We start from the raw sequence: 27,535 nt of genomic DNA, 5'->3' as shown, positions 1-27,535 counted from the left end.
AACCGCAGTGGGACCGCAATCCGATTTTGTGACTGAGTTCCGGCCTCTGCTTTGCCTGACGAACATGGTCATCCTTCATGGATTCTGGGCGGGTAGCTGCCTCTACAGGCTGGGGAACAGGAGATCTTTGGTAGGACAGAACCTGACAAGACGGTTTACCTCTACGCCTTGCACGTCTGGACTGCCTCTTGAGGTTGGAAAGAGAAGTATTCTTGGAGCATTGTCATCCTGTGTGGATTCTGTGTGGGCAGCAGTCTCTTCAGGCTGGAGAGCTAGTGGGCTACCTACACGCATCACCAATCGGAACTGCTCAGGATACTGGGAAGGGAAGCTTTAGCAGAAGCCTCAGGGTTAGGGTCATTGAAGAGCATTAGAATGGTGACCAGGAAGGCCTGCAGGTCAGAGACGATAGGATCCCATGCTTCCCATAGGGGGGTGATCCAATTCAAGGCATCACCTGCCAGTTAGGACATCAGAAATGCTACTTTAACCTGATCAGTGGGAAAATAGTGAGCATAGAATTTGAAATGCAGCATGCATTGCTCCACAAATGCATGGCTTTGCTTTGGATTCCCATAGTACCATGGTGGATCCGCAAGAACGAGTGCTGATAGTTCCATATGGGCTGGTGCATAAATCGCCTGGACTTCAGCTTGAGAAAAAAATTTTCCTTGGTGCACATATTCGCCAGACAAGAATTCAAATGTCTCCGAGAGCGAAAGACTGTGGGGCTCAACGGGGACCATGGCCTGAGCAAACTGTTACGCACATGCCCGGACTGACTGACATGAGCGTGGTTAGTGATCCCACTAGACCATGAACCGAGGAGTGCCTGGAGGGGCGTGACTGTATCAACTCGGTCCGACCAAGGTCGCACGGTGGCTCAATCGACTCCGTGAACCAGGGAGGAACTGAGCAGAGGTACCAGGTGCTACCCCAGGTCAGACCTCGGTCACAGCTGTTGACCAACACGGGGGAATGCAGGAACAGGCAGGTTAGGCTGGCATACTGACAGGTGGGTACTGGCAGGCACGGCTAGTATGCAGACAGGTGGGTACTGGAAGGCACGGCTGGTATACAGACAGGTGAGTACTGGCAGGTAGAAACGCAGGCAGGATAGGGACCAGTACCGACTGGGATACAGTAAGAGAGCCGCATGTGCGGCAGACAAGCAGAGCAGAGCAAAGCCGCAGGTGCGGTAGACAAACAGAGCAGAGCAAAACCCGCAGGTGCGGTAGACATGCAGAGCAGAGCAAAACCCGCAGGTGCGGTAGACAAGCAGAGCAGAGCAAAACCCGCATGTGTGGTTGACAAGCAGAGCAGAGCAAAACCCGCAGGTGCAGTAGACAAGCAGAGCAGAGCAAAACCCGCAGGTGCAGTGAACAAGCAGAGCAGAGCGAAACCCGCAGATGCAGCAGACAAGCAGAGCAGAGCAAAACCCGCAGGTGCGGTAGACAAGCCGATCAAAGCAAAACCCACAGGTGCGGTAGACAAGCAGAGCAGAGCAAAATCCGCAGGTGCGGTAGACAAACAGAGCAGAGCAAAACCCACAGGTGCGGTAGACAAGCAGAGCAGAGCAAAATCCGCAGGTGCGGTAGACAAGCAGAGCAGAGCAAAATCCGCAGGTGCGGTAGAAAAGCAGAGCAGAGCAAAACCTGCAGGCGCGGTAGACAAGCAGAGCAGAGTAAAACCCGCAGGTGCAGTAGACAAGTAGAGCAGAGCAAAACCCGTAGGTGCGGTAGACAAGCAGAGCAGAGCAAAACCCGCCGCCCTAAGCAATCAGACAAGAGACAAGCACACAGCAGGTACTGGAGCAAAGTGTGCAGCCTGGACTGATAGGTAAAATGGCGGTTTTGCATGGTGGGAGGTGGTAAACCATGCCAGCACACCACCAGTGATGTTACAGTATGTATGCTAATGCCAGCACATATTTAGAGATAAGCTGAGCCAATTATATTGTTTTAAAGTATGAATACTAATAACCTACAGTAAAAAAACCTGGACCAGAGCATGTAATAAAGCAGATCTAGCCTGATGCTCAAATGTATCAGACGTAGTTCTTCCGTGCACATATTTGAATTTACAATTTAATTTGGAATAGGCACAACGTCTCAGAGCGTTTCACATTATGTGACGACGACAAACGTCCTGTTAGTATAGGTATTCCACAACATATGTATACATATCCACATATCTGAACTAACAGTCTTTCTGAGGTTTAATCCAGCTGCATATAACCAGTGCTAGGCAGGCAGGCAGTGTATGTGGCAGACTGCCGTGTATGATACAGCACAAGAGGGCCCATGGAACGTCCTGTCTGCTGCTGCTGTAATAATTACAGATATTTTTTTTTATCTTAATCCTGGTTATTTGCTTAAAAAGCAATCCAGAGTATACAATTTTTCTACTCCATTTGCTTGTTAGCACTAGTGTTGAGCCACCCCCGTAGTGTTTGAGTTCGGTTCGGTTCATCGAACACCCTTGTGTTCGCCGAACTGTTCGTCGAACTGTTCGTCGAACACCTTCGAACACCGTTAAAACCAATGGCAGGCAAACAAAAACACATAGAAACACATAGAAAACACCTTCAAAGGAGTCCAAAAGCTGACAAAAGGCTCAGAAGACATAACTAACACATGGAAAAGTGACAAGTACATATAGTCATGCGAAAAGAAAAGAGGTGGAGGAGTAAAAGGAGGGGGAGACACAGATATAGGCATGTCATGCCCTTCTAAAATCCAAAAAGTGAGAAGCCGACACGGCCAGTCCGTTCCTGCCCGTGCCACCTCCGTGTCGCCGGGTTTGTTCCAGAGCCGCGGTGGACCCTGACGGCCAGCCCCCCTCTCCCAATACTGGTGCCTGTCCGCTGGTGGGTCGAGCGAGCCCCCCTGTGGTGGAGGCAGCTCTAAGCTTTTTAATTTAAATTGTCTCTCTAATTTGAATGAATACACTTTAAATCCTTTTACAAGGATCTATTGAAGGGCAAGTCTCATGCCAGCAGCCGCGTAATTCCAGCTCCAGTAGCGTCCACTAAAGCTGCTGCAGTTAAAAAACTTTTATAAGAATCAAGCTCGGCTGTCCACCGCAAGGCGTGCTACCACCAGTCCCAGCCCCTTTGTCTTGGGGTGCCTCTTGATGCTCTTCACTGAGTATCCCGTGGTCCCGAAGCATTTCCTTTGAAAAAATTAAGTGTCCAAACTACAGGTGGTGTAGCTTGCTTAACAGCCGGGATAATCCGCTGACTAGCAGACACTGCTACTAGGCACAAAGTATTTCCTGGGCTAGATGCAGTTAAAAATTTGTAATTAGATACTCTCGTTGGATGCTGAGAAAGCATTCCATAGAGTCTCCTGGCACGCCATATATTATTCTCTTAAAAAGCTTGGGGTAGGGGTCTAGGGGACCCTTTTATAGCCAAAATAACGGCCCTGTATCGCAATTCGTCACCTAGGCTGAAGATAAATGGAACTGTAGCACCCCGAGGGCTCGGTTGCTGCAGAGGTATTGCACCTCACCCAGAGGTGTGATATCTCACTCTCAGGTAAGGATGGAGTTTGGATCAGGACCCCGACACCTGCATGCATTACACCACATTGCCGTGGGGCAGGGCGACCAATATGCCCCTGAGATGGGCACGACAGTCCCTGTCCCTGGCTGGAGTGGGGGGAGGGAACACTGAGGAAGGGGAACCCTGTAGTGCAGGAGCAGGGAGGAAGAAGTTCCTGGGTGCATTGAGAAGGGAGTATAAAAGGTGGGCACCATCTTAGTTCAGTGCAGAGAAGTCTGAGCAGAAGTGACAGGGAGCATTGGCTCTGCATGAGCTCTGCTCCAGAGGCGGGCCTAGTAACAGAGGCCCAGGCCTGGAAGAGGGAGAAGGAAGGAAGAGGAGCGGAGAAGGCTCCAGGAACGAGGAACGAAGGGATCTCAGGGGTGTGGACGGGTGAGTCGCCACCGCACGCCCGAATCCACCTGCGTGGAAGGGTCAGGCCAAAGGGGGAGACCGGTCCCCGAAACTAGTGGAGGCGGGAAACGACCTTCAGCTAGAAACTGGAGGCTGTGACATTTTATGTGGCGCAGCCCCTCACTACACCCGCTAGGAGGGCAGCACATAGGGTCAGGGAAACTGGCACCAAGTTTACCAAGAGGAGGCCCGAGGCTACCGGACAGAAGGGTTGTTCAGAAAGGCCAGACAAAGGACACACAAAGGGGGTCCTGTGAAGCGCTCCAAAGTTATCTGGGAGTTGTCTGAGCCCCTCACCTGGTGAGCACAGTACGACATGGGCAGCCATTACCTGCAGAAGTGGTCTGGATAATAAGAACTGTGAGAAAAGGCCCTGGACTGCATCACTGACTCCGTGTCGTTACTGCTGCTGCCCTGCACCATCACCCCCATCCTCCGCATACACTGCCCTGAGGCTATACTCCTCCTCTGGGGAGTTATGCTACGCTCTGCTGCACCCACAACACCAGCCTCAGCGGTCTGCCCTGCAGCGGCGGTTCATTCTGACCGCAATCCAGGGTGGCGTAGTCGGACATTTAAACATCAAAACCACATAAATAGTTCCGCCACTTGTTTGACCGCCCTGAGCCACGGAAACGGGTCGCCGCCACGGAGACTACAACCACCAGCATCCACCAAAAAGGGTCCGACTCCGGATGTCCCAAGGCCCAGGGGGCGCGTCACAACATTTTCATCACCTTTCATAATCACCAATGCGACAAGGCAGGGATGTCCTCTGTCCCCTCTCTTATACGTCCTAGTGACGGAGCACCTGCTCTCATCAATTCGCCATAACCCCAATATTAGGTGGATTGAGGTGGGAGGCACCGAGTACAAGTGCTCTGCATTTGCTGATGATGTCAATCACATATATCCATCAGCAGGCTGTTATGGCTGAAATAGATCACTTTGTTACATGGTCAAATTTTAAAATCAATACAGCGAAGTCTGAGGCCCTCGATGTCTCCCTCCCCAAATCCATACAGGATTCCATCCAGTCCAACTTTCCCTTTGCGTGGCCCTCACAGGGTATCAAATTCTTAGGAATTCCTATTCATAGAGACCTCTCCCGTCTATGTTATCTTAATTTTGGGCCCTTTATTGAACAACTCCATACAGACCACGGTTGGCAAGTTAGAACTGTAAAATTCACTACGTGAACCACTGGTGTTTTGTGGAAAAGCACATGTACACTGTGTTCCATATTATTATGCAAAAAGTGTTTAGGAGTGATAAGGGAAGAATTTGTTTGTTTGTCAGTTAAACTCATTGATGGTGATGTGTGTCAGGGCTCTTTATATCACTGTAAGCAATTGCAGACACCTGTGCTAATTAGTTTGGCAGGTGTGTCCAATGAACGGCAAGACTACTTAAGAAGGCTGTCCCACATTATTAAGCAGCCTACATTTTCTGCCAAAATGGTAAAGAAAAAGGATGTGTCGGCTGCTGAGAAGCAACAAATTGTGGAGTGTTTAGGTCAAGGCATGACTACAATCAACATTGTGCGATGATCAGGATGAAGTGTCTTGGCAATCAAGAAGTAAGTAGCTGATTAACAGTACACACGTGTGCGTGCTGATAAGGGCAAATTGAGGACTCTTTCCTACAGGCAATTACGTCAGGTTAAAAGAGCAGCAGCAAAAAAGCCTTGTCATAGCAGCAGACAAGTTTTTAAAGCTGCTGGTGCCTCCGACGTCCCCCGAACAACAAGATGCAGGGTCCTTCAGAGGTTTGCAGCTGTGCGTACGCCATCCTGTCGACCTCCTCTATCCACTGCACACAAGCAGAAACGGCTCCAGTGGGCCAAAAATTACATGAAGATTGATTTCAAAACTGTTTTGTTCACGGATGAGTGCCGAGCAATGCTCGATGGTCCAGATGGATGGAGTGGAGGATGGCTGGTTGATGGACACCCCACGCAAACACGACTACAGCGCCAACAAGGAGGAGGTGGAGTAATGTTTTCGGCTGGAATCATGGGGAGAGAGATTGTCGGCCCCTTTAGGATCCCTGAAGGGGTAAAGATGAACTCCATAATATATGTGGAGTTTCTCAAACAGCACTTCCTGCCATGGTTCAAGAAAAAGAACCGTGTATTCCACAGCAAGATCATTTTCATGCATGATAATGCACAGTCTCATGCTGCACATAACACATCTGCATCTCTGGCTGATATGGGCATAAAAGGGGACAAACTTATGGTGTGACCCCCATGCTCCCCTGACCTCTACCCCATTCAGAACCTCTGGAGCATCATCAAAAGGAGTGTCTATGATGGCGGGAGGCAGTTCACATCTAAGCAACAGCTCTGGGAGGGTATTTTGTCCTCATGCAAAACAATTGAAGCAGAAACCATCCAAAACCTGACAAATTCAATGGAGGAGAGATTTCCGAAGCACCTTTCGAACAAGGGGTCCTATGTGCAAATGTAACATCACCTAGAATAAAGTTTTGAGTTGAAAACTGTTTGATTTCAGTTTCTAATAACCTGCTAATGCTTATAATTTCAAAAATGAACATTTTTTTGGTCTTTATTAAAATGAAAAGGTTGATCGAAGAGTGTGGGGGATCTAAGAGTGTGGCAACCCAGTAGTCAGGATTACTTCGAATTCTGACAATCTGAGGGTCATGTTGCAGGTAGTGCAGCAAGAAGGCACTTATGTGTCTTGCGCATCTCGGAGCCCCAAAATTATTTTCCGGGCTAGATGCAGCTAAAAATTATTATTAATTTTAAATCTGGTGGAGCTTAGTATAGATGGCCTAATAGAATCAGTACTGCACACTGCTACAAAGCCCAAATTATTTTCCAGCCAAGATAGAGATAAACATGATTGGTAATTTTAAATCTGGTGGAGCTTAGTATAGATGGCCTAATAGAATCAGTACTGCACACTGCTACAAAGCCCAAATAATTTTCCAGCCAAGATACAGATAAACATGATTAGTAATTTGAAAGCTTAAAACTGTTTGTGAGGTGATTTTAACCAATCATCAAGCTTTTACTCTCCCCAGGATGACACAGGGGTAGAAAAGTCATTTCGGATCCATGATTTGTTCATCTTTATGAACGTGAGTCTGTCTACATTATCAGTGGAGAGCCGCGTGCGCTTATCTGTCAGCACATCACCAGCAGCGCTGAACACACGTTCAGACAGAACGCTGGCTGCGGGGCATGACAAGATCTCCAAGGCGTAAGTGGCGAGCTCTGGCCATTTATCCAGATTGGAAGCCCAAAAAGAGCAAGGGTCCAGTGACACAGTCATGGCTTCAATGTTTACCTGGAGATACTCCTGTACCATCGTCTCTAGGCGTTGACTATGTGTCAGACTTCTTGTCTCCTGTGGCCTTGCAAAGGATGAGCTAAAAAAGTGGTGAAATGATTCCGCAAAATTGATGTTACCAGCAGATGCTGTGTTTCTGTTACGGTTTGAGTGCTGAACACTCGACGGTCCCACGGTTGGCAAGTTGGATCTGTGAGATTCACTACGTGCACCACTGGTGTTTTGTGGAAAAGCACATGTAAGATTCTGCAACAGTCTCTGCTGATACTCCTGCATGCGTGCATCATTTTCTATGGCAGGAATTATTTCTGCAAATTTACTTTTGTACCCGGGGATCTAACAGTGTGGCAACCCAGTAGTCAGGATTATTTCTAATTCTCCCAATTCGAGGGTCATGTTGCAGGTAGTGCAGCAAGAAGGCACTCATATGTCTTGCGCATCCAGGAGCACCAAGTCCCTGTTGTGTTGGTGGCGAGGTAACAATCATGCTTCCTTCCTCTGTCCTCTCCCCCCAACCTCGCACAACAGAAATGTGATCAAGGTCTCCCTCATCTGATGAGTCTTCCATCAGCTCGTCCTCCACTTCTTCCTCGGCTCCTGCACCTTCCTCACTAGTTTGGCTGCTACCATGCGCCCTGGTAAAACCATCTCCCCCACCCTCACATGCCTGCCACCTTGGTGCTGCCGACCGTCTGGACCTTGCAGATGTTAGCCCTTCCGCATACAACTCCTCCTCCTCTACTTCCTCCACCTCCTCTTGTGCCACCACCTGACTCCGAATTCTGTTTAACATGTGCTCCAGCTGTGTGACTCACATTTCCCAGACATTTCAAAGTAAAAACCGCCTGATGACGTTGAGCCCTACTGCCAGCATAGTAAGGAGGTGTGCAGGATCCCTTCTGCACAGTTAGAAAGCTTGTGGCATGACCAGACAGGCTTTGAGTGCAGGTGGAGGACCGAGAGGAGGATGAGGAGGCAGAAGCAGTGGAGGAACTTTGACATAAAGAGGATTGACGCAAGACTTGGACAGCAGCCCCTTGTCCTGCTGTCACCATAGTTACCCAGTGCCCAGTCAGCGACATGTAATGCCCCTGTCCATGCCTACTCGTCCAAGTGTCTGTGATGAAATGCACCCTGTCACACACAGAGTTTCTCAAAGAAACGGTGATGTTGTGTGCGACATGCTGGTGGAGCGCAGGCACACCTTTCTTTGAGAAGTAGTGCCGACTGGGCATCTGGTACTGGGGCACTGCGACGGACATAAGGTCTCGAAAATCCTCTGTGTCCACCAGGCGGAAAGGCAGCATTTCTGTAGACAAGAGCTTGCAGATGGTGAAATTCAACCTCTTAGCTTTCTCATGGCTAGGAGGAAATAGTCTTTTACTTGTCCACATCTGAGGGACTGAGGGCTGGCTGTTGTGCTTAGACGGGGTTGAGAAGGGTGTCCCCGGCAAACTGCCGGTCTGTGTGGAAGATGCAGGCTGACATGTTAGGTTGCCTTGAGCCAAAGGTGGTGCTATCGATGTCGGACATCGCTGAACACCAGCTGGTGTTTCCAACTCCAAAGAAAATGATGACCTGCCAATCACGCTGGCTGTTGCGGGTAAAGAGGTGGCAGGTCTGCGTCCTAAAACAGGAGTGACTGCTGTCCCCCCAGTCACAGAGGATGAAGAGGCCGCGGATGCACAAGATGTGGCAGACGGCGGTTGGCCCGGCCGGCTAGGCCGCATTGTAGCACAGTGAGCTTCCCACTGCAACTTATGATTCATGTCCTTGTGCCGGTTCATGCATGAAGTACTCAAACTATGTATTTTTTGGCCTCTTCTTAGCTTTTGCTGACAAATGATACAGATAACACGAGTTGGGTCATCTTTATCGATCTGAAAAAATGCCCAGGCTATGCAAGGCTTAGCACCCATGCGACCTGAAGAGCCACCACGACTTGTGGTCAGAGGCAGAGTTGTGTTTGAGGATGCAGTTGTTGACGTGCTTCCAGTACTATGTCTCTGTCCAGGAAGGCGCAACCTGACCTCGTCGTCACTAGCATCCTCCTCCACCTCCTCTGCTGACCTCATCTCTTGGCTGACTGTGGGTTGACAGTAAGTGGGATCTCCAACCTCATCATCATCACCCTGTGTGTTATCACACCCGTCGTCCTCAGAGCCAACCTGTTCCTGCCCTGACAAAAAACTAAAGTTGTCGCTCCAATCAGGTATTTGAGTCTCATCATCGTCTTCCTCATTGTCTCCACCAACAGGAGTTACAGTTTGGGAATGAGGGTCTACATTATGGTCAGAACCTTCTGCGTCTGGTCCTGGATCCGACTCATAAAGATTCTGGGCATCAGTGCAGATCATTTCCTCGTCTGGATTCACAGAAGCGCTGGAGCCGACCTCTGATTCCCAGGCTATAGTATGAGTAAACAGCTCTGCAGACTCAACCATCTGTTATACCTCATACTCAGACGGGCAGCTGGAGATTTGGGAGCTTTGAGGAAGCTAGTGCGATTGGGGTGACACCTCTGAGGACTGGAGTATTTGTGATGTTGAAGTTGATGTGGAGGAGAGCCCACTTAAAGGAGCACTTGATATCCGTTGAAGCACCTGCTGTTTTTGTGCATCATCTGGAATTTGTAGCGATTGGCGTGGCCGTAAGAAAGGGATCTTATCACATTGTCTGCTAAAAGAAGTAGACATTTTAGTTTTGCTGGAAGATGGTCTTTCTTCTGCAGATGTTACTGTTGCTTTAACACGTACTCCACGGACACAACCTCTTTTCCCCTTCATAACACACCTATTCCCCTTTTCACCAGCAGCAGGCCTTTTTCCACTCATTTTGGTGGTTAACTAACTCACAACTCTGGAGTTGTTTTCACAAAAAAACAATGGATGGGAACCGAGCAGAGCTGAGTGGCCAAACTGTGGTATTAGGCCAAAACTATTGTCTGGGTTAGATGCAGAAAAAAATTATATTCAGTTTGCAACCTGATGGAGGTCAGTATAGATGGACTAATAGAGCAAGTCCCACACACAGCTAGAAGCCCAAATATTTTTTCAGAGCTAGATGCAGAAAAAAATTATATTCAATTTGCAACCTGATGGAGGTCAGTATAGAAGGACTAATAGAACAAGTCCCACACACTGCTAGAAGGCCAAATATTTTTTCAGAGCTAGATGCAGAAAAAAATTATATTCAATTTGCAACCTGATGGAGGTCAGTATAGATGGACTAATAGAACAAGTCCCACACACTGCTAGAAGGCCAAATATTTTTTCAGAGCTAGATGCAGAAAAAAATTATATTCAGTTTGCAACCTGATGGAGGTCAGTATAGATGGACTAATAGAACAAGTCCCACACACTGCTAGAAGCCCAAATATTTTTTCAGAGCTAGATGCAGAAAAAAATTATATTCAATTTGCAACCTGATGGAGGTCAGTATAGATGGACTAATAGAACAAGTCCCACACACTGCTAGAAGGCCAAATATTTTTTCAGAGCTAGATGCAGAAAAAAATTATATTCAATTTGCAACGTGATGGAGGTCAGTATAGATGGACTAATAGAATGATGCTATGCCCAAAAGGTTATACTTCACTAGGTGCAGTAAAAAAATTGGTATTCTATACACAGGTGGTGTAGCTTGCAACACAGATAGGCTACTCCACACACTCTGCAATAGGCCAAAAAGGATTAGCTTTGCTAGATTTAGCCAAATGCTGTGAAAAAAACTTGCACAGCACTGGCACAGACCTGCCTGGCAAAAACTGATAGGAACGATGTAACTTAGTCCTGAAAAGGACTGCAATTACAATTAGTCTTTACTCCCACAACCTATCTATTTAAGAGCACAGACCTGCCTGATAAAAGTCGTAGGAAATGCTGTAACCTAGTCCTTAAAAGGACTGCAATCACAACTATTCCCTACTCCCAAGCTATCTGTAGATTTGTGCGAAAATTGGCTTGAAATTAACAAGGTATAGTGCACACAGCATCAGCGGTGCCGTCTAACATGCAGCTGTAGCAGTGAGAAAATGGTGGCGACGGGGAAAATGGCTGGGTCTTATAGGGCAAGGACATGTGACATACACTGCCAATGACACATGCCCTTGCTTGTGTGAAAAAAAGCACTTGGCTCCGTGTGTGCGCTGCTGATAGGCTGACAGATTGCACCTCCCCACTGTAAATGCGGGAAAGAGAAAAAAAAATGGAGATCTTCATTATTCCTGCAGAGATCCATCCCCTGCCCCTCCCCCCGCCCCGCTGTACACTCAAACTGCGTATTAACATTAATTTTCATCATTACTGAGAAAAAATTCAGTTATGATTTTGGTGCACGAACAGTTATCGAACATAACCTCGAACAGCCGAATTTTTTTCAAATCGTTCGTGTTCGCCGAACGGCTCGAACACCGCCCAAAACAGCTCGAATTTGAGATTGGCGAACAGTTCGAGTCGAACAACGCTCATCTCTAGTTAGCACTGCAGAATAAAGCCAGATCTGTTCCATATTTCAGCGATAAAAATCCAGAAATTTGAACTGAATGTGGAAAATATTGACCCCCTTTTCCATTCTATTGCAGTGTGTCGGTCAATCTATTCACATGAGGTGTCTGTGAAGAATAGTATTAGTAAATTACAGGCCTGCTATTTAAACCGTGGTTCTCTGTCAGACATATCATCTATTAGAGTGTTCCAAAATCAGCCATTTCTTAAATTTTCATTTCGCTGCAGTGTGTCGGTCAAGCTATTCACACTAGGTATCTGTGAAGAATAGTATTAATAAATTACAGGCCTGCTATTTAAAACTGTGGCTCTCTGTCAGACATATCACCTATAAGACTGTTCCAAAATCAGCCATTTCTTCCATTTTCATTCTGTTGCAGTGTGTGGGTCAAGCTATTCACACTAGGTCTCTGTGTAGAATAATATCAGTAAATTACAGGCCTGCTATTTAAAACCGTGGTTCTCTGTCAGACATATCACCTATAAGACTGTTCCAAAATCAGCCATTTCTTCCATTTCCATTTTGTTGCAGTGTGTCGGTCAAGCTATTCACACTAGGTGTCTGTGAAGAATAGTATTAGTAAATTACAGGCCTGCTATTTAAAACCATGGTACTCTGTCAGACATATCACCTTTAAAGACTGTTCCAAAATCAGCCATTTCTTCCATTTCCATTCTGTTGCAGTGTGTGGGTCAAGCTATTCACACTAGGTCTCTGTGTAGAATAATATTAGTAAATTACAGGGCTGCTATTTAAAATTGTGGTTCTCTGTCAGAAATATCACCTATAAAAACTGTTCCAAAATCATCCATTTCATCCATTTCCATTCTGTTGCAGTGTGTCGGTCAAGCTAGTCACACTAGGTCTCTGTGTAGAATAATATTAGTAAATTACAGGCCTGCTATTTAAAACCGTGGTTCTCTGTCAGATATATCACCTATAAGACTGTTCCAAAATCAGCCATTTCTTCCATTTCCATTCTATTGCAGTGTGTCGATCAAGCTATTCACACTAGGTCTCTGTGTAGAATAATATTAGTAAATTACAGGCCTGCTATTTAAAACCGTGGTTCTCTGTCAGACATATGACCTATAAGACTGTTCCAAAAATCAGCCATTTCTTCCATTTCCATTCTGTTGCAGTGTGTCGGTCAAGCTTTTCACACTAGGTCTTTGTGTAGAATAATATAAGTAAATTACAGGCCTGCTATTTAAAATCGTGGTTCTCTGTCAGACGTATCACATATAACTGCGTTCCAAAATCAGCCATTTCTCTTGAACATGGAAAAGATTGTCCTCCATTTAAAATGGGCAAGGTGCGTGGTAAGGGACGGGGAAGTGGACGTGATGGTGATGGTGCAATCAGAGGCCGAGGACGAGGACATGGCCGTGGGCAAGCCGAAATTGTGCCACAACAAACACCCACATCTTGTCGCTCAACCTTCCTGTCCCAATTACTAGGAGACTGCAGTACACCACTATTGAACCCAGAGCAGTGTCAAAAGTTTGTTGGTTGGACAGCAGATAATGCTTCCAGTCACTTTGCCACCACCACCACCACCCTGTCTTCCACACGGTCAAGTCTCAGTAGCCGTGAGTCTGGACCGCATATTCCTCACCCTGATCCTCCTTCCTCGCACCTTGCCCAGTGCCCGGAAACAACTGATCCCACACTTTAACACTCAGAAGAGCTGCTCACTTTTCCATTTGTAGATTCGAGCATCTCATCTGGCCAGCTCCAAGCGAGTCAAAAGGAGACTGCGTGTAGTGATGCCCAAATATTGCAACAGTCACGGTCACACGACGGAGACGGTGGGAAAGTGCAAATACTGACTCAAGAGGTTGATGATGAAACACAATTGCCAGAAAGTCAGGAGGAGGACAAGGGTGCGGAAGTGGAAGATGAGGTGGTGGATGATTTAGTAACTGACCCAACCTGGCAGGGGGACATACAGATGGAGGACATTAGCACACAGGGGGAGGGAGGCATAGCACCACAACAGGCAGGAAGAAGCAATGTGGTGGCCGCAGACACAAGGCGGGAAAGCGTTCGTCATAACGCCAAAACGACGGAAGCTGCCAGTACAACTGTTAGGTGTTCCCGAGTCTGGTTATTGTTTAAAGACTCTTCAGATAACCCCAAAAAGGCCATTTGCACCACCTGCCAGGCCAGCATTAGCTGTAACTGTATAGTAGACTCTCTCCTTTCCAATGGGAACATGTTGTTACTTTGGCCTAGCTCTATGTGTGTTTAAATTGTTAGTGGGGATTATCTTAAATTTTGGCAGCTGTTGGACTCACTGCATACCCTATAACTGAATAGCAGTACATCTCCTTTCTAATGGGAACATGTCATACTCGTTACTGTGGCCCAGCTCTATGTGTGTTTAAATTGTTATTGGGGTTTTTCCTAAATTTTGGCTGCCGTTGGACTCACTACATACCCTATAACTGTATAGCAGACCCTCTCCTTTCTATTTGGAACATGTTGTTACTTTGGCCTAGCTCTATGTGTGTTTAAATTGTTATTGGGGTTTTTCCTAAATTTTGGCAGCTGTTGGACTTACTGCATACCCTATAACTGAATAGCAGACCAGACCCTCTCCTTTCTAATGGGAACATGTCATACTCGTTACTGTGGCCCAGCTCTATGTGTGTTTAAATTGTTATTGGGGTTTTTCCTAAATTTTGGCAGCCGTTGGACTCACTGCATACCCTATAACTGTATAGCAGACCCTCTCCTTTCTAATGGGAACATTTTGTTACTTTGGCCCAGCTGTATGTGTCTTTACATTGATAGAGGTGTTTTTCCTAAATTTTGGCAGCCGTTGGACTCAATGCATACCCTATAACTGAATAGCACAACAGACCCTCTCCTTTCTAATGGGAACATGTCGTACTCATTACTGTGGCCCAGCTCTATGTGTGTTTAAATTGTTATTTGGGTTTTTCCTAAATTTTGGCAGTCGTTGGACTCAATGCATGCCCTATAACTGAATAGCAGACCAGACCCTCTCCTTTTTAATGGGAACATGTCATACTCATTACTGTGGCCCAGCTCTATGTGTCTTTAAATTGTTAGTGGGGTTTTTCCTAAATTTTGGCAGCTGTTGGACTAACTGCATACCCTATAACTGAATAGCAGTCCATCTCCTTTCTAATGGGAACATGTCATTACTGTGGCCCAGCTCTATGTGTCTTTAAATTGTTAGAGGAGTTTTTCCCAAATTTTGGCAGCATTTGCAGTCACAGCATGGGCATTACTACTATAGGAGACCAGCTCCTTTATAATGGGAACATTTTTTTACTGAGACCCTCCTCTATGTCTCTTCAAAGGGGTATTGAGTTGCGTCCAAATTTTTGGCAGCCCTTGCAGTCATTGCATATTCAATAACAGTATGGGAGACCCAATCGTTAATAATGGGAGCAACAAAACATAGCCGGCTGATGACTCTCTAACAAAAGCGAGGGCCAACTGCTGGCCCTTTAAGAATAGTAAGGGCCGCCTGATGGTCCTATAAAAATAGGCTTTATGACTTTTAGTGTCCCTTCATCATAATGAAACAGGATGTGTCTGATGATGTGTCACACACCACATGGCCAGATAAGGTTGTAAAATATTAAAATTACATTTCCCTGCAAATGCATTTGTCTTGGTTGAAAGCAATGCAAAAGTGCAAAAATGCATCAAAAACGCTACATGTGAACATAGCCCAAGGTGTGTATGAGTATTTTTGTTTTGTATATTTATTTTGCCTTATATACAAGTCATTACCATGGAAAGGATGTTCCTTATTATATTTCAAATGAAAATTATTTTTGGTTTCGTCTTTGTATGTTTTATTGTGAGTTCGTAAAAGTGGCATAATACCTCTGACAAGATTGTTGACAGCAGTGGCTTGGGAATCAGAAATGCTTCCAAGGGTCCTCCCCATGGGTCCTCCTATGGATGCGCCATTTCTGGGGCGGCTGACGGCTGGTGTTTCTAGCCTGGGAGGGGGCCAATATTCATGGCACCCTTCCTGGGCTATTAATATCAGCCCCCAGCTGTCTGCCTAGCCTTTGCTAGCTATTAAAATAGGGGGGACCCCACATCATTTTTTTTGGGGGGTCCCCCTTTTAATAGCTAGTAAAGGCTAGGTATACAGCTGGGGGCTGATATTAGTAGCCTGGGAAGCTCCATGGGTATTACCTCCTTCCCAGGCTTCAAACATCTGCCCCAGCCGTCTGCTTAACCTCCGCTAGAGACTAAAATTACGGGGAACCCCACGCCAATTTTTTTTTTAATAAATCCTTTATTTTAACACTAAATGACAAGTACAGTAACCCACACTGTCACTGTACTTCTTATATATGTGACTGACATGTTTCTATCTATCTAATCTATGTGTGATGCTCTATCTTTCTGTTCTAAATTGTCGGGTACCGCTGCTGAATTGCCGGCCGGCTTTTTTAAAGAGACGGTGCATAAAAACACTAATATTTTTTTTAATAAATCCTTTACGCTAAATGACAAGTACAGTAACCAACACTGTCACTGTACTTCTTATATATGTGACTGACATGTTTCTATCTATCTAATCTATGTGTGATGCTCTATTCCTTCTTGTCTAAATTGTCGGGTACTGGTGTATGCCGCTGCTGAATTGCCGGCCAGCTTTTTTAAAGAGAGCGTCTTCTTAGCAGTTTGTCAGCTTTTGGACATCTTTGAAGGTGTTTTCTATGTGTTTCTATGTGTTTTTGTTTGCCTGCCATTGGTTTTAACGGTGTTCGACAGTGTTCTAAGGTGTTCGACGAACAGTTCCTCGAACATCCCTGTGTTCGACGAACCGAACCCGAACACTACGGGGGTGGCTTAACACTACTCATTTCCTGCGCATGTAACTCTCCCCCTGGGCCATGGGGTACCCGGAACCGGGCTTTTCTACGATGCTGGGGATAGTAGTGGCACCCCGATCCCGTGGCTCAGGGTGGTCAGACCAAATTGTGGCCGTCTATTTAACAGTGTTTTAAATGTCCGACTACGCCACCCGTGGATTGCGGTCAGGGATATCCGCCGTTGCAGGGCAGGCCACCGGGGCTGGTGTTGGTGTGCAGCACAGAGGTAGAATAGCTCCCCACGGGAGGAGTGTAGCCCCAGGGTAGTGTAGGTGGATATTGGGGGTGATAGTTCTGTTCTCGACGGTCAGAATGCAGAGTCCGCTTAAACAATTCAGGGTCTTTATTATAACAGATGGTAATGACCCAACAACAGTACTGGCTAGAAGGGGGCCTGGATGTCTGAGAACACTCGGGAAGCCCCTCTGGTCAGTGTGAGGGTGTAGGCCTACTGTGCTCTCTAAGCTCTTTCTGACTATTTCCCCCCTTTAGTGGTAAAATAGCCCACGTCCCTGAGTGTGCCGTGTATTCTTACCCGTATGCTGCTGGACTTAGAGTCTTTACAGCCTCGGACCCCAATGTCCAGTAGATTATTCTCCCTTTTTCCAGGACAGGCTCTCGGCGCCATACATCCCTGGCTAGCAGTTCCTCCACTGCCTCACGACCTCCTCGGCTACAGCTGAACTGTCCCTCCTTCTCTGGGACTAGTCTCACTCCTGAGCTACTTCGTCCAGTTCTCTCTAACCCTGCCCCCAGTTCCAGCTTTTATAGGGGCAGCCAGCTCCCCCTACTGGCCTGGGACAGGAGGTGCTGAATGCTAATTGTCCCTAACCAGGGAACCTCCCTCTTGCTCTCAGACACAGCCTTTATTATTTGTGGAATCCAGGCCTGGGGTGACACATTCCCCCCTAGTAAAAGTTTAGTACTCCGGGACTAAGCCTTTTTGGCCAAAAACAACCGGGTAACATATGCACGACCATAAACACAAAATTAATACATGGCAACAAACAAAACACAATTGAGTTCTTTAGGTCACAGTGTGGTCTGTGACCGGGTGTCCATATCACCAGCAAAAGGGAGCTTAAACCAGGTGGGGGTCTGTCCTAGCCCCGAGTCCTTGACAGTCTTTATTCATTCCTCGGTTAAGCTTCAAAAGGAGGCACTTTATGCAATTATTTACAAGCAGTCCCGGTTACTCAAAGTTCATAACCTGTTAGTCCATATAGTCAACTGAAAGAAACTGAAACACATAATCACTGGTCATGCAATTAACTTTTCAAACATTTCAACATTTGACAATTATTTATAAGGGTTATTTACAGTTCTTAATACACCCTATATTTTCCAGTGAGCGGGTATCTGCCCCCTAGTGCTCCGGGTTGACCTGCGTAACCCACTGTCTGGTGGTGGTCTAACCTGGCTTTCCCCACTAGCATTAAGGGTACAGCTACTAGCTGGGTCTACAGGCAGTACAGGCAGCTGTCTGTGAGTCCTTTTGCTTACCGCAGGCATGGCAGACTCACTGTCAGCAGAGGGTTGACTCTCCTGGGCTGCTGGCATGGGTTCTTCTGCGTCAGGGGCTGCTTGTTCTTCTGACTCTTCCTGCTCTCCTGTAGGTTCTTGCTGGGTTGGTTGAAGGAAGTGTAGGATGGGTACCACTATTGCGTCATTTATCCGAGTCCAGGACCGGGGAAACTCTCTAAGAACTGTGCTGATCATTTCTTCCTTGTCCTCTGCGGGTTCAAGGTCATCTTGATCTTCTCCTGCACTCTGTAGTTGCACAGGGCACCTTTTTAGGTGGTCTCTGGAGACGATGCTAGTGGTTTCTCCTGCATCCTGGGTAATTACACATACCTTCGAGTTGTCGTGGTTGGACAGCAGTACTGTGTACGGATCTCTCTCCCACTGGTCATCTAGCTTGTGAAACTTTCTCTTCCGCTTCAGGACCTGCTCGCCAGGTTCCAGGGGACCAGCAGGGGCGTGTTGGTTGAAGAGCCTCTCTTGCTTTTCTCTTGCTTGAGCCAGGCTCCTCTCCACGCTCTCCAGTACCTTCTTGTACTGTAGCTGCCGTTCCGTATCCCAGTCCGCATCTGGGGAGGTGTCCTCGGGTGTCAGGACTCCCATCTCCAGGTCTATCGGCAGCTTACCTGGTCTTGCTCGCATCAGGTAAGCCGGGGTGCAATTTGTAGCATTCACCGGGATATGGTTGTATAAGTCTATCAGGTCTGGCAGCTTCTCCGGCCACAGGCTGCGTTCTTCAAGGGGCAACGTCTTGAGGAGATCAATGATGATATTATTCATTTTCTCACACAGCCCGTTGGTTTATGGGTGGTAAGGCTTTGTCCGAATCTTCTTACTGCCGTAGAGGTTGCAGAACTCCTGGAAGATTTCCGCCTCGAACACTGAACCTTGATCTGTCAAGACCTGTTCCGGATACCCGTGTGGACGGCAGAAGTGTTGTTCGAAGGCTCTGGTCGCTGTTTGGGCTGTCAAGTCTTTAATAGTGTTGAGCCACCCCCGTAGTGTTCGGGTTCGGTTCGGTTCGTCGAACACCGGGATGTTCGAGGAACTGTTCGTCGAACTGTTCGTCGAACACCTTAGAACACCGTCGAACACCGTTAAAACCAATGGCAGGCAAACAAAAACACATAGAAACACATAGAAAACACCTTCAAAGGTGTCCAAAAGCTGACAAACTGCTCAGAAGACGCTTTCTTTAAAAAAGCCGGCCGGCAATTCAGCAGCGGCATACACCGGTATCCGACAATTTAGACAAGAAGGAATAGAGCCTCACACATAGATTAGATAGATAGAAACATGTCAGTCACATATATATGAAGTACAGTGACAGTGTTGCTTACTGTACTTGTCATTTAGTGTAAAGGATTTATTAAAAAATATAATAGTGTTTTCATGCACTGTCTCTTTAAAAAAGCCGGCCGGCAATTCAGCATCTGTACCCGACAATTTATAACAGACAGAATAGAGCTTCACACATAGATTAGATAGATAGAAACATGTCAGTCACATATATATGAAGTACAGTGACAATGTTGCTTACTGTACTTGTCATTTAGTGTAAAGGATTTATTAAAAAAAATAATAGTGTTTTCATGCACCGTCTCTTTAAAAAAGCCGGCCGGCAATTCAGCATCTGTACCCGACAATTTATAACAGACAGAATAGAGCTTGTCATTTAGTATTAAAATAAAGGATTTATTATTAAAAAAAATTGGCGTGGGATTCCCCGTAATTTTAGTCTCTAGCGGAGGTTAAGCAAACGGCTGGGGCAGATGTTTGAAGCCTGGGAAGGGGGTAATACCCACGGAGCTTCCCAGGCTACTAATATGAGCCCCCAGCTGAATACATAGCCTTTACTAGCTATTAAAATGGGGGACCCCCCCAAAAAAATGACGTGGGGTCCCCCCTAATTTAATAGCTAGCAAAGGCTAGGCAGACAGCTGGGGGCTGATATTAATAGCCCAGGAAGGGAGCCATGAATATTGGCCCCCTCCCAGGCTAGAAACACCAGCCGTCAGCAGCCCCAGAAATGGCGCATTCATAGGATGCGCCAATTCTGGCACTTAGCCTCGCTCTTCCACGCTGCCCTGTAGCGGTGGCAGGGTGTAATAGGGCTGAGGTTGATGTCAGCTTATAATGCCAGCTGACATCAAGCCCAGGTTAGTAATGGAGAGGCGTCTATAAGACACCCCCATTACTAAGCCCATAGTCAAAGTTAAAAGAAAACACAAACACCCAGAATAAAGTCCTTTAATTGAAATAAAGACACAATCCTTTATTGTTCTAAATTAAACCATACTTACCATCACGTCCATTCCAGCTGAAGCCAACGATCTCCTGCAATAAAATAAAAATAATAAAGCAACATCATCCTTACCTTTCCATGGTTCCCACGACAGCTTCAGCTCTGCTACATCGAGATGACAGGCTGGACCGCAGCAGAACGCTGCCATCCAGCCTGTCATCCCGCAGACACTGAGAAGCGCAGGCATGCTTGCGCTCTGCAGTGTCTGGCTGTGACGGCATAAAGATGAGACGAGTTCATGTCCAATGAACTCGGCGCACCTCATGCACGTCACTGACAGCGTGGGAAAATTCTCACGCTGAAGCGCTGAGTGCAGGAGAATTCTCCCACGCTGTCAGTGACGTGCATAAGGTGAGCTCATGTCCAATGAACTCAGCTCACCTCCTGCACGTCACTGACAGCGTGGGAGAATTCTCCTGCACTCAGCGCTTCAGCGTGAGAATTCTCCCACGCTGAAGCGCTGAGTGCAGGAGAATTTTCCCACGCTGTCAGTGACGTGCATAAGGTGAGCTCATGTCCAATGAACTCAGCTCACCTCCTGCACGTCACTGACAGCGTGGGAGAATTCTCCTGCACTCAGCGCTTCAGTGTGAGAATTCTCCCACGCTGAAGCGCTGAGTGCAGGAGAATTTTCCCACGCTGTCTGTGACGTGCATGAGGTGAGCCGAGTTCATTGGACATTAACTCGGCTCATCTGGATGCCCTCACAGAGAGACACTGTGGAGCGCAAGCAAGCCTGCGCTTCTCAGTGTCTGCGGGATGACAGGCTGGATGGCAGCGTTCTGCTGCGGTCCAGCCTGTCATCTCGATGTAGCAGAGCTGAAGCTGTCATGGGAACCATGGAAAGGTAAGGATGATGTTGCTTTATTATTTTTCTTTTATTTCAGGAGATCGTTGGCTTCAGCTGGAATGGGCGTGACGGTAAGTATGGTTTAATTTAGAACAATAAAGAATTGTGTGTTTATTTCAATTAAAGGACTTTTTTCTGGGTGTTGTGTTTTTTTTAAATACTTTACTAGAAATTCATGGTGGTCATGTCTAATATTGGTGTGACCCCATGAATTTTGGGCTTAGGGCCAGCTGATAATGCCAAGCTGGCCCTAACCCCTTTATTACCCAGTGAGCCACCGCATCAGGGCCCTGGATGAGTTGGGTACAGCGCCAGAAGATGGCGCTTCTATGAATGCGCCATTTTCCGGGGTGGCTGCGGACTGCAATTTGCAGCGGGGGTGGCCCAGAAAGCTTGGGCCTCCCTGCGCTGCGGATTCCAGCCCCCAGCTGCCTAGTTGTACCTGGCTGGACACAAAAACAGGGCGAAGCCCCACGTCAATTTTCTTTAAATTATTTCATGAAATAATTAAGAAAAAAAGGGCTTCCCTATATTGTTGTGTCCGGCCAGGTACAAATAGGCAGCTGGTGGTTGGGGGCAGCCCGTTCCTGCCTGCTGCACCTGACTGGACACAAATATAGTGCGAAGCCCCACGTCAATTTTTTTTTAATTATTTCATGAATTTCCTGAAATAATTTAAAAAAATTGAAGTGGGGCTTCGCACTATATTTGTGTCCAGTCAGGTGCAGCAGGCAGGAATGGGCTGCCCCCAACCACCAGCTGCCTATTTGTACCTGGCCGGACACAACAATATAGGGAAGGCCTTTTTTTCTTAATTATTTCATGAATTTCATGAAATAATTAAAAAAAAAATACGTGGGGCTTCGCCCTATTTTTGTGTCCAGCCAGGTACAACTAGGCAGCTGGGGGCTGGAATCTGCAGCGCAGGGAGGCCCAAGCTTTCTGGGCCCCCCCCGCTGCAAATTGCAGTCCGCAGCCACCCCGGAAAATGGCGCGTTCATAGAAGCGCCATCTTCTGGCGCTGTACCCAACTCATCCAGGGCCCTGGTGCGGTGGCTCACTGGGTAATAAAGGGGTTAGGGCCAGCTTGGTATTATCAGCTGGCCCCAAGCCCAAAATTCATGGGGTCACGCCAGTATTAGACATGACCGCCATGAATTTCTAGTAAAGTATTTAAAAAAAACACAACACCCAGAAAAAAGTCCTTTAATTGAAATAAACACACAATTCTTTATTGTTCTAAATTAAACTATACTTACCATCACGCCCATTCCAGCTGAAGCCAACGATCTCCTGCAATAAAAGAAAAATAATAAACCAACCTCCGCTAGAGCCTAAAATTAAGGGGAACCCCACGCCAATTTTTTTAATAATAAATCCTTTATTTTAATACTAAATGACAAGTACAGTAAGCAACACTGTCACTGTACTTCATATATATGTGACTGACATGTTTCTATCTATCTAATCTATGTGTGATTCTCTATTCCTTCTATTCTAAATTGTTGGGTACAGATGCTGAATTGCCGGCCGGCTTTTTTAAAGAGACGGTGCATGAAAACACTATTATTTTTTTTGATAAATCCTTTACACTAAATGACAAGTACAGTAATCAACACTGTCACTGTACTTCATATATATGTGACTGACATGTTTCTATCTATCTAATCTATGTGTGATTCTCTATTCCTTCTATTCTAAATTGTCGGGTACCACTGCTGAATTGCCGGCCGGCTTTTTTAAAGAGACGGTGCATGAAAACACTATTATTTTTTTTGATAAATCCTTTACGCTAAATGACAAGTACAGTAAGCAGCACTTTCACTGTACTTCGTATATATGTGGCTGACATGTTTCTATCTATCTAATCTATGTGTGAAGCTCTATTCTTTCGGTTCTAAATTGTCGGGTACCGGTGTATGCCGCTGCTGAATTGCCGGCTTTTCATGTTTCACTGTTGGCACTGTTCCCATCGATTTGGGCAATCACTGTAATGCCACAACCACCATGGCTGTGGCATTACAGTGAGTGGTAGACAATCCCTGCATGATTGGTGCTCTAAATAGCACCAGACATGCAGGACACGCTTTTGGTGCACGAACAGTTATCGAACATAACCTCGAACAGCCGAATTTTTTGCAAATCGTTCGGGTTCGTCGAACAACTCGAACACCGCCCAAAACAGCTCGAATTTGAGATTGGCGAACAGTTCTAGTCGAACACCGCTCATCTCTAGTCTTTAACAGGATCCACCACCAGGAACCGGGAATAGTGATCCACTATTGTCAGGGCATAGACGTAGCCCGACCGGCTTGGAGCCAATTTTACATGGTCCAGAGCTACCAGCTCAAAAGGCTGCCTGGTGACGATGGGCCTCAAGGGTGTCTTCTGACTGGTACGGTCCTTCCTTCTGAGGTTACATGGGCCGCAGTCCCTGCACCACTTCTCTATGGCCCCTCTCATACCGATCCAGAAGAACCGTTCTCTCAGTAGGAACTCTAGTTTCTTCCAACCCAAGTGTCCCGCTCTGTCATGGTAGGCCTCCAGGACCATTGCTGCATCTCGTCTTGGGACCATTACTTGCCAGGTCAGCTCGTGCGTCCGGTGGTTGACAAGTCTTCTGCACAGCTTACCTTCGTAGAGGAATAGCCTACTTTTCTCCTTCCATAACTGCTTGGCTTCCTCTGGAGCATCCGGGCCAGGGCTAGCGTCTGCCTGGGTTAACATGTCTTTCACCAGGCGAATTGCAGGGTCACTATCTTGCGTTTCAGCCCAGCCGTGGTGGGGTAAGGGGTTGAACATGACGGTGGTTAGGTCTTTGTCTCTTACCCGGTGAGAATACTGAGTGGCCCCATACCGGTGGAACACAGGGAGCTCTACTTCCTCCAGCTCTTCTGAGTCTTCTTCTCCTTCGGGTAGGTGGGGCATTCTTGATAGGGCGTCTGCATTGGCGTTGGTTCTGCCCGCCCGGTATTTGATTGTGAAGTCATAATTTGATAGCCGGGCCATCCACCGCTGTTCTAGGGCACCTAGTCTTGCATTGTCCTGGTGTGTCAACGGGTTGTTGTCCATGTACACAGTGAACTTTGCGGAGGCCAGGTAATGTTTAAACCATTCTGTGATGGCCCACACCACTGCCAAGAATTCTAGCTTGAAGGAGATGTAATTCTCCGGGTTTCTTTCAGTGGGTCTCAGCTTCCGGCTGGCATACGCTATCACTCGTTCCCTGCCCTGTTGATTTTGGGACAGTACGGCTCCTAGCCCCACATTACTGGCGTCGGTGTGGAGGATAAAAGGCTGGCAATAATCAGGGTAGGCCAGAATTTCATCCCCCGTGAGGGCCATCTTCAGCTGGCGGAAGGAATCCTCTTCCAACTTATCCCACTTGAAGGGTGGCTTGAGACTTCAGGATTTAGACTGACCTATCAGGAGGTCCTGCATTGGAGCTGCCATCTTAGTGAATCCAGGGATGAACCTCCGGTAGTAGCCTACCAACTCGAGGAATTGCCTTACTTCTTTGATGTTAGAGAGGCTTGGCCAGCTCTTGATTACTGTATCCTTGTCCGGGTCGGGGGCTACTCCCTCTGCACTCACCACGTGTCCTAGGTACTGTACCTTCGGTTTCAACAGGTGACACTTTGAGGGCTTCACCTTCAGGCAAAAGCCTGCCAGGGCTTCGAACACCTCTGCCAGGTGTTTCAGATGGTCCTCGTAGGTCTTTGAATATACAATCACGTCGTCCAGGTAAAGTAAGACCGTCTCAAAGTTTCGGTGCCCTAGACAGCATTCCATCAGCCTCTGGAAGGTCCCGGGTGCGTTGCAGAGCCCGAATGGCATACAGTTGAATTCACTTAATCCCATCGGGGTGGTGAAGGCGGTCTTCTCCTTGTCAGACTCTGCCACAGGAACCTGCCAGTACCTGCTAGTAAGGTCCAAAGTAGAGAAGAAATTAGCTGATTTTAGGGCTGCTAAAGACTCTTCTATTCTAGGTAATGGGTATGCGTCTTTATGGGTGATACGATTGACTTGTCTATTGTCCACGCACATTCTCATGGTACCGTTTTTCTTTTTTACCAGAACCAAGGGGGCTGCCCAGGGGCTACAACTGTCTCTAATGACCCCAGCTTCTTTCATTTCTCTCAGCATGCCCTTTGCGCTCTGATAGTGTTACAGGGGGGTACAGGTCTGTATCTTTCTTTTATTGGTGGGTGGCTCCCCGTGGGGATGTGGTGTTCTACCCCTTTCACTCTGCCGAAGTCCAGCGGGTGCTTACTAAAGATTCTCTCATACTCCTGAACCACCTGGTAGACTCCTTGCTTTTGGTGCAGGAGAGTGGAGTCAGCACCCACATGGAGTTTCTGGCACCAGTCCTTGTGTTTCTGGGACTCATTATCCTCCACTGGGGGAGATGGAGGCAAGGGCTCCACGACCCTGAGAGCATTGTGTTCGACAGCAAACAATTTGGCAAGTGTAGCGTACCTGGGTAAATGTACTTCCCTCTCCCCTATGTTGAGAATGCGAACGGGCACCGTCCCATGACGAACATCAACCACCCCCTGGGCTGTCAAAATGGTGGGCCTGCTGTCTGAGTACACGGGTTCTACCATGGCTTGGTAGTCTCTTCCTCTCAACCCGATTGCAGTCCGACACTAGATCATCATTTCACTTTTGGGAGGCATGGAAATGGGGAATGGGTCACTCATCCTCACGCTACCGATCTCACCACCAGACAGTTCTACCTGTTGCCGTATCATCAGAGCTCTTATCTCTTTCTGGAGGACTCTCTGTTAGCTGGTTATTTTAGGGCGACTTTCTCGACGGTCAATGTCCACAATAATCACTCTCTGTGCCGGCAGTTCAACTTTACCAATCTTAATGGTCATCTCTCTGAACCCCACCTGCGGCACGGGTTGGCCATTGCTGACGATAATGCTCAAGTCATCGTCTGGATAACGGGTCATATCAGTGTCACTCCAGTACTGCTTGAAAAGTACATAGGGAATGGTAGTCACTTGGGACCCGGTGTCCAGCAGTGCACTCAGGGGGATACCGTCCAGCACTACGGGTAAAACCAGGCGCACCCCCACGTACTTATCGCGCCAATTAGATGGGCCTGATGACCTTATGCCTGGGGGTTGGCCCTCTGCCCTAGGTCGGACCCGTTTAAAGTACAGTACCTGGCTATGTGTCCCAGCTGGCTGCAACGGCGGCAAATCGGCTGTCCATTCTCAGTGTAACGGTCGGTGGGCCTCCCTCTGAACGATGGGATCCTCCTCCGTCAACGCCACGGGACATCCTACGGACTGGAAGCCAGCTTGATTGGTCCTGACGGGTCCATCTGTAACGACTGTACGGTCCTGGTCAATGCAGCAACACTCTTTATTAGTTCTTGGACCTGATGGTGCAGGTTTGCAGGCGGGGATGGTTTAGGGCCTGCCCATCAGCCCCCACAAGGTCTGCAGGGTAGGGCGTCGCCTCCTGGTGGTACGTAATGGCAGGACGCCGGGAAGCTACAGCGCCACCTGGTGTGGGTTCACGGAGCACCCGAATGGCCCTCTCTTTAAACTGTGCGAAAGTCAAATCGGGGTTCTGTTGGGCCATCAGGCGCAGATGGGTTCTGTGGGCGCTGGACAGCAGACCTTCTATGAACTGGTGAGTCAATAGTTTATCTGTATCCTGCACGCTGCCAGGGCCAGCTTGTTTGTTTGCTCCCAAGGCTTCCTGTAAATTTAGGGCATAGTCTCTGATGCTGTCCTGTGTCTGCTGCTTACATCCGTAGAACCGCATTTTAATTTCAGCTGAGGTGCGGGTGTCAAAGGTACCCCGCAGCCGGGCCAAAATGTCCTTTACAGTCCTTCTCTCCTCAGCTGGCCATGATTTTACCTCCCGCTGGGCCGCACCAGTTAACTGCCCGGTCAGTATGCTGATTTTCTGTTCTTCTGTTAGGGGATAGACTTTAAATAAACTGTGCAGTCTTTCCTTAAAGTCACTTAATGTAAGGGATTCCCCTGAGTACTGGGGCAGCCAGGCCACTCCGAGGATATAGGGCATGGAAAAAGGCATCACCGCTGCTGCAGCCACGCTGGTGGTAGTGGGTCCCTCCGCTTCCGACATCTTCCTCCCCCCTAGTTAACCGTGGCCTACCTTCCATTGATCCTCTTCCGTAGGCCGCGGTTCCTTTAGCGCTGCTCTGGG

The sequence above is a fragment of the Phyllobates terribilis genome, unplaced genomic scaffold (assembly GCF_046119375.1).
Source record: "Phyllobates terribilis strain yellow unplaced genomic scaffold, ASM4611937v1 Scaffold_8__6_contigs__length_399053987, whole genome shotgun sequence".
Classification (NCBI taxonomy): Eukaryota; Metazoa; Chordata; class Amphibia; order Anura; family Dendrobatidae; genus Phyllobates; species Phyllobates terribilis.
The sequence above is the reverse complement of the archived record's forward strand: the minus strand, read 5'-3'. Positions refer to the sequence as shown.